This window comes from Rosa rugosa, chromosome 3, assembly GCF_958449725.1.
Source record: "Rosa rugosa chromosome 3, drRosRugo1.1, whole genome shotgun sequence".
Lineage (NCBI taxonomy): Eukaryota > Viridiplantae > Streptophyta > Magnoliopsida > Rosales > Rosaceae > Rosa > Rosa rugosa.
In genome coordinates, this window is record NC_084822.1 from 39,858,208 (window position 1) to 39,866,752 (window position 8,545).

Genomic DNA, 8,545 nt, shown 5'->3' on the forward strand with positions numbered 1-8,545 from the left:
CTTCATCGTCGTATACTCGTATTCCTCCTCTTCGTCCTCCTCGTCTTCTGCTTCGTGATCTGCATTGCGTTGTAATTCAGCTTTGGAATTGCTCTTCAAATTTTTTGGTTCTTGAGTTTTTCCTTGAGAATTGTTGCCAGAGACTTGAAGCTTGTGGGATTTGTTGGGGTAGTCGGCTTGGTCTTCGCAGCTGGGATTGTGATTGCGCTTCGTGGGCAATGTGGCTTCTTGGTCCTTAGTTTAGGCCATGAATGAAGCTGCGTAAGGGACTTGCTCTAGTGCTTAGGGAATGGGGCGACGAGATGAATTAGGGTTTTGGGGGTTCTGTGAACACCACAAGGAGTGAGAAGGGTTGGGACGATCTGATTTCTTTTGAGAAATTGGATGAGAAATGAGGAAGAAGAAGATAGAAATAAAAATTTCCAAAAAAAAAAATAATAATAATAAAATAAAATAAAATAATTTAAAAGAAGGTTATTTTGGTCTTTTTTTTTTTTATTCCCACGTGCTTGCTATGTCATCAAATTGACGGAGCTGTCACGAAATTTGGACGGAGGTATCACGTCGATGTCAATATAAGACTTTAGGTATCACATTGGTATAGTTGAGAGTTCGGGTATCAAATTGACCTTGGCACTAGAGTTTGGGTACTGACAGTGAATTTTTCTGTTCTTTTAAAGTCATTAGATCATTTTTCTAATCTCCTTTCTTCACTCAATTCTGAAGAGTAAATAAGACGAATCCAATCACGTTTTGAGGATATGCATGTAATCTCCCTTTGTTATATATATATATTTATTCGGTTTTTATTCTTCATTATGCATTCAGTTAACTGAACACAATGCTTTGTACTTTGGACATGTGCAATACTAGTTCATGAACCACAAGTATAAAGTATTGCGTGATTTGAATTTTTTATAAACGCATTAAGGCCTCGTTTGAGATTGCTTCGCTTTTAAAAAAATCAGCTTTTGTTCAAAATTTTAGATTTTATTGTGTTTGGTAAATAAATAAAAAACAGCTTTAATTGAAAGTTATAGGTCACTGGCAGCATATTTTAGAAGCAGCCTAAAAGTTGCTTTTAGAAGCTACTGTGGATCAAAACACACTATGCAGTTGTTTTATGTACTGACAACACTTTTAAAAATATTATTTACCAAACACGAAACTGTTTTAATTCACAAATGATTATTCTCACAACACAGTAGCAACAGTTTTTTTTTTTTAAAAGTCACAGCAATCCCAAACTAACCCTAAATAAGAACACATGAATCTACAATTCTTCTCATACTGACTCTTTTTAGGTAGAACCATATGTTTTTCTTTATGAATGCTTCTCGAAAGAAGTTTCTTCAAGAAATATGATTAGCCCATTTATATTTTCCGTCTATAGTTCTTTCAATACGGTTTTAATAGGATAGAAAGTACAGAAGTTTGGCGGAATTCGCCAAAATATTAATTGGAAAAAGTTCACCTACATCTATATCAAACGATAGTCATCATAAATTACAACCTAGTTACATGTGTGCGTGATTTTTTTTAGAAAAAAAAAATGGGTCGGTATGAAACACAATCTAAAATAAGCCATGAATATGAAAGAAATTTTGGATGCTCGCATCACAAGTTACGTATGGACTTCTACTTAATACATGAAGTGGAATGGACTTCTTAGTTGGTAAACCAACGACGTTTCAGTTTTATCTAATTCCCTAGTTGACGAAATCGCATAGGCACACACTCAACCAATGTACTTTGTGTGACAAATGCATGCTTATTCCAATTTTGGGGATCTAACTCGGATAAGCTTAGTATTTTGTGGTCTCAAAAGTCAAATCCCGAGCTTAATTAATCAAATTCTTTCTTAATCTACATCATTGACTGTGTGGATTAGTGGACAAACGTACATATATCTCCCATTGGATGACCCAACTATTGCATTTCCACAATTTTTTTTTTTGGACTTGTTCTCTTTCCTTTTCATTTGTTAATCACACCTACTACAACTCGAAGGGTATTCTTCTTCTTCTTCTTCTTTTAGTTTTTTTAATTTTTAATTTTTTAATTTATTTTTGCTCGTAAGAAGCCATCTTACAATATGTAGTAAGATTTTGAAATGAGTTTCTGATCAGTTTGCCGAGTACGTATATGTTCATGGAGAAGTTGGTTTTCTCATTTTTTTTCATGTAGGAATAAGCTTGTAAAATGCATATATCACTTCCACAGGATGAGTTCAGTACTCTAAACTCTAAAAATTCTCTCTCCACCCGAAGTATGACAGGTTCATGGAAATACTCTCTCCAACCGAAGTATGACATGTTTATGAAATATATGATTTTTTTTTTTTTTTTTGGTCGAAGGGATGAATCAATTAAGAAGGCACAAGGCCGCAACAACAGTACAAAGGGACACAACCCAAAACAAACGCATGTGTTTGGCTCCAATTTTGCTGCAGCTGGTCAACAGTCTCTTTTCTTGCGCGGGCGTGCCAGCACCGTTCGGGTGCGGTCGTCGGGGGTGTCCCTTGACCAGACTTCTTTCAAGCAATTGTGGACGAGGAGAGCACCAACCTCGTCGTGGGATTCTTTCTGCCTCGTGGTGAGGACTTTGCTGAAGTTTCTTCTTGTTAACACAATCGATACTCAATATTGTAGATCGAGCAGAGCGACATCACCGGGAAATGTTGAGATCTTGCTAAAGCGTGACTTTAGCTTGGCTGGGTTGCTAGGGCGTTACCCTTGCTTGGCTGGTTCTGTAATCGTTGTGGTCGCGGCACTACCGTCGGCTCCCGAGGAGACTAGGACCGAAGCACGTTGACAGAGGGTTTGGTGGCACTGAAAGTCGGCTTCTGAGAAGACTAGGACTAGGAGTGTGATCACCGCTAAGAGAAAGAGAAAGAGAGGGAGAGGAGTTGCTCTTAGAGAGGTTTGCTCTAGAGAGAACTTAGATCATCTTAGAGATGTTGTTGTTGAATGTGAATGTGTGTGTTAGAATGAGAGGAGAATGTGTTTATATAGGGAAGAAAAAGAAGAGTGAAATGATGAGTGGAAGAAAAATAATGAAAGTAGATCTAAGTTCACTTGTAAAATATGGAAAAGATAGAGAAAAGATGAAATGAAAGCAAAGCATGAAGGTGCAGCAACATGGAAGTGGTGATGATCTATTAAAGAGATTGTAGAAGAAAAATATATCCAAGGAAAAAGAGAAAAGCATCTAGCTTTCTTCATGTGGGTAGGAAACATGAACATGTGAATATTGAGCTGGTTTTAGGTCAGTTTCTGCCCCTTTATTCCTTCAATTATTTCTCCAACAAGACTTCATTATATGCCTTCGACTTCTTCATATGAAATGTTCCACTATGAGTGTAGATCATCCTGACAAATTGTCAGATTTTTATTCCATGTGGTTGGGCCGAAAATGCTGCTGGACCTCTTACAGGTCCTGTTTTCCAGTTTTGCTTCTGTAGAAAATTGGGCTGATTGTTTGAAGGCCTTCCACTCAAAAAAAGCTCTTGCACTCTTCATAAGAAATGATCCTTGGGCTGTCTAGAATGTATCTGAAAAGTTTCAGCACATTTTGATTTCATTTGGTTAGTCTGCCACCCCTCCTTCCTTGTCTAGCTCGGTTTTTCCTAGCCGAAGTAGGAAAATATGCTAAAGTTGACTTGTCATACTTCCATAGTAGGCTTTATTTAGCCTCTAAATATATATTTCGAGCTTGTCGACAATATATAGCTTGAGCCACTGATATTGGCTCAATTTCTCCAAGACACGCCTTGTCAGGCCAAAATGCTTATTTTGGGTCCAAACAGCATGAATCACAAAGTCAAATGCCAAAACAAGCAAAGACTTGAGAAATCAAAGAAAAGAAACAAACAACTGAAAACATAAAGCTACAGTAAACCAGAAAAAGAAGGAAAAAACAACTGCAAAGCCTAGAAACGGGAAGCACCGAAATCCAACAAACATGAAGCAGCAACAGAAGATTCCGGTTAGCTGATGCCACCAACAAAAGAAATCATGAAGATGGAGGGCAGGGCAATCCATCTCTTGATAGAATACCAACAAGGGAGGATGGCGGACGATTAATCCAGACGTCCGGGCACATTCTCCGCACCGCAAGCGAGGCGAGGTGATCAATCGCCGAATTCGCTTTTCTTGAGACCCATGACCAAGCAATACGCTGTCGGAAGGAGGGAGAGTTCTTGATCTTTGCAACTGCAGGGTAGATGCTCCAGATTTTGCAAGTTGAGGGAGAGTTGATGGCATCGATCAAACACTTTGAGTCTGATTCGATGATGATTGGAACAGGGGAGAGCTTTTCGGCAAGATTGCAAGCCAGGATGGCTGCACGTGCTTCTGCTTCGAGTGCCGAAAAAGCTTGACCAATCGAATGAACACCATCAATCATCTTACTCCGGCAATCTCTTGCAATTACGCCCAACCCAACGAGGTGAGTATCAATTGCCCAATTTGCATCCAAATTTATCTTTATGTGTCCGTGAGGTGGTGGTTTCCAAAGGTAAGAAGTATGAAGGTGAGGCACACTGTGGGTGGGACGGTTGGGGTTGTGATGATGGACATGACTTTGGGAGATTTGGGGAGGACGCATAGGGATGGGATCTGGATGGATCTGGCTTGGAGGGAGAGTTGTGATGGAATTTAGGTGATGAGGTGAGTGAGTTGGATGAAGTAGGTTGGTAGAAATGGGGTTCTGGAGGTGTGGATTAATACGAGGGTGATGGGGTTGATTATAGAGAGAAAGGGAAGAGAGAGAAAGGGGAATGAGGGAAGAAGATGGAGGGGGATAGGGACATACCTGAGTGGATTGCAGGGGTTCACATGGATGCATAACATGAATTTTGTTTCTTGAGTAGAGGATAAACTCAGTTGCAGCCTTGGTAGCAGATGAAGCAATTGACAAAGGATTGATGGGAGTGCCTTGATAGATAAAGGAACAACGAGCTTTCCAAATTTCCCAACAGAGATAGGAGACCATGGTAAGATAATCTGCTTGAAGCTGTTTGTTTTTACCAGCAATAGAAATGATAACTCCAAACCATTTGTCAAAAGTGTCAATTGTTTGTAGATCAACTTTATAGTTCAGGTCAGAGGCAAACCATGTACAAACAACACCATGACATTGTAAAAAGATATGCTCAATTGACTCAGGGTAAAGTTCACAAACTGGACATAATGGGTTTTGGATGATTTTTCTGTTGAAAAGATTTAGGTAGGATGGTAGAGCATTAACCATGATCCTCCACATAAAGTTTTTGACTTTAGGAGTGACATTGAGTGCCCATATGGAGTTCCACACACTGTTGTCCACTCTATGGGAGGAATGTGCATGAATGGTGGATAGCTTAAGATTCTGAGAATGAAAGAAATGGTAACCAGATTTTACCGAATAGTTCCCGTTCTTTGTAGGTGGCCAAATAAGTCTATCTGGCATGGTTTCGTCCCCAAACAATAGTAACTCAATCTGAACCCTCTCCTCCTCAGAAAGTAAATCACTGATTTCATCCAAACACCAATTGTTAGTGTCCCAATTGATAATATCTTCCACCTTCTGAGGTCTAGAACTTGAAACAGGGAGCAGTGGTCTCAAATAACCTGGGTTAGCATTCAAAATCCATCTATCAGACCAAATATCAACCTGACAACCATTGCCAATTTGCCACCTAGAGCCTTCCACAATTAAATCTTTCCCTTCCAAAAGGCTGCTCCATGCCCAAGAAGATCTAGATCCCTTCCCAGCACTGAGGATAGAGGAATTAGGATAATAGATTCATTTAATAATCTTCGCACAAAAGGAGTCTGGGTTTGAGAACAAACGCCAAACCTGCTTAGCAAGTAAAGCGATATTAAAGTCATTGAGGTTCCGGAACCCCAAACCACCACAATCCTTCGGTTGGCCCATAAACTCCCAACTCTTCCAATGGATCTTAGATTCAAAATCTTTTTGACCCCACCAAAAGTTAGAAATTACAGAATCAATCTCTTTGCAGAGGGTAGATGGGAATTTGAAGCAATGCATTGGGAAAGTAGGAACAGCCAAAGCCACTGATTTGATGAGAATCTCCCTGCCAGCCATAGAGAGAGTGCCTAATTTCCAGCTTTGAATCTTATCCATGAGCCGAGCTTTGACAAAAGAAAGAGAGGCCTTTTTTGATCTACCCCAAATTGTAGGCAACCTAAGGTATCAGCCCGGATTAACAGTAATTGGGACGCCCAGAATTGCACAAAACTCAGCGGCAATATCTGATGAAGTACAAGGAGTGCAGTACAAACTTGACTTATCCAAATTAACAAGTTGCCCCGAAGCATCACAGTAAATACCAATTATTTTCATTATCTCCTCACAATTCTCCCTAGTGGCCTTCAAGAAGAAAATGGAATCATCCGCAAAGAAAAGATGGGAGAGGGTTAGACCATGTTGGCTTAACTTTATCCCATGGAGACTGCCAACATCACAAGCTTGTTGGATCAGAGAGGAAAAAACTTCAGAAATGAATAGAAAAAGGTAGGGAGAGATGGGGTCTCCTTGTCTTAGCCCTCGAGAAGGCCTAAAGTAACCACCAGTTTTGCCATTCAGTGTAACGGCAAAGGAGACTGAACGGACACAAGCCATCAGCAAAGAAACCCATCCATGCATAAACCCCATCTTGATGAGAACCACTTCCAAAAAGTCCCATTCAACTCTATCGTAGGCTTTACTCATATCCAACTTTAGAGCCAATTCATGCCTATCACCTGTCTTTCTCAACTTCAAGTAATGAAAAGCCTCATGAGCGACTAAGATATTATCTTGAATTTGTCTCCCCGGTACAAAAGCTCCTTGATGAGGGGAGATAATATTGGGAAGGAACGTTTTCAATCTATTAGCAAGAACTTTGGAAAGGATCTTGTACGAAAAATTGCACAAGCTTATAGGTCTGAATTGAGTTACCTTCTGAGGGCAAGGAACTTTAGGAATGAGAACAATGTTGGTTTGGTTGAGATCAGCAAGCATCTCATTAGTGACAAAGAACTCCTTTGCAGTGTTGTTGATTGTGCTGTTTATGATTCCCCAAAACTTTTGATAAAATATTCCATGAAAGCCATCTGGGCCAGGGGCTTTGTTAGCTCCCATTTCAAAAGCAGCAACCTTAATCTCTTCCTCACACAGTGGTAAAGATAAGTTGTGGTTCATCTCATCAGTAACAACAGGTCTGATGGCTGAACAAGCATTACTCCAATCTCTTGGGCCGTTGCAAGTAAAAAGATTCTTAAAGTAGCTCTCTACATCATCTCTTATATCCGATTCCTTATCCAACCATAACTCATCCTGGGATTGAAGACGAAGAATTCGATTTCGCTGTCGTCGGTGGATAGTAGTAATATGGAAGAACTTCGTATTCTTGTCTCCTGCTTTCAACCAGTTCACTCTGGATCTCTGTGCCCAGTAACTCTCCTCCCTATCCCATAACTCTGCCACCTCAACAATAAGAGTATCAGCTCTCTTTCTATCATCCGCAAAAGAGGAATCCTGAAGCAGTTGAAGTTCTTCAATGTGATTGTTTATAGTCTTTCTATAATTTGAAAATTTCAACTTACTCCAAGTAGATAAGTCCTTGGCGCAACGATCAATCTTACCAACCCATTGAGAGGCACTGGTACCTTCACAAGGAACATCCCAAGCCCTTGATATCACCTCTTTGCATTCTCTGTCGTCAACCCAAGAAGGCTCAAACTTAAAAGTTTTTGGGCCACGATCCAAAGGTGGATCAGTGTCAAAGATCAATGGGCAGTGGTCAGAACCGAGCTTTGGAAAATGAAAAACACTGGTCTCCGGCCATCTTTCTAGCCATTTCTTATTGACGATGCCTCGATCCAACCGGACTTTAATGAGACCTCCACCCGGCCAATTATTACTCCACGTAAACTTCTGCCCTTTGAATTGAATATCAATCAAATCATTGGCCTCCATAAACTCCCTCAAGAAACGCCTTTTGCCCGGATTCCAGGGATTACCACCATCTTTCTCATGAGGTCAAAGAAATTCATTAAAATCTCCTGCACACAACCAAGGGAGATCGATGCATCCAGCAAGATACCTACAATTTCTCCAAAAAGACGGTTTGGCCTCCATTGTTGGTGGTCCATAGAACCAAGAGAATCTGACCAGAGAACCATCAGATTTAAATTGCACAACAGTATCTATCAGGTTTTTGGATTTAGAGAGAACTTGAATAGTAACTGAATGATCCCACCAGAGTGCCAACCTACCAGCAGTTCTGATAGGCTTCACAGTGATGCCGAAAGGAAACTTGCAGTCCTTCCTTACCTTCTTCAGATTCTTATTTTTCATACGTGTTTCAGATAGAAAAATAAGAGATGGGCGATATTTTCCAATTAGCTCCTTAAGAGCTTGACTGGTCATAGGCCGCCCTAGCCCATGACAGTTCCAAGAGATCTGTATCATGGTGACCTTGTGGCTGTTGGCCAGCCACCACCGCCTTGAAGGGAAATGCCTCCAACCATTGAAGCATCAGAAGCCTCGTCAC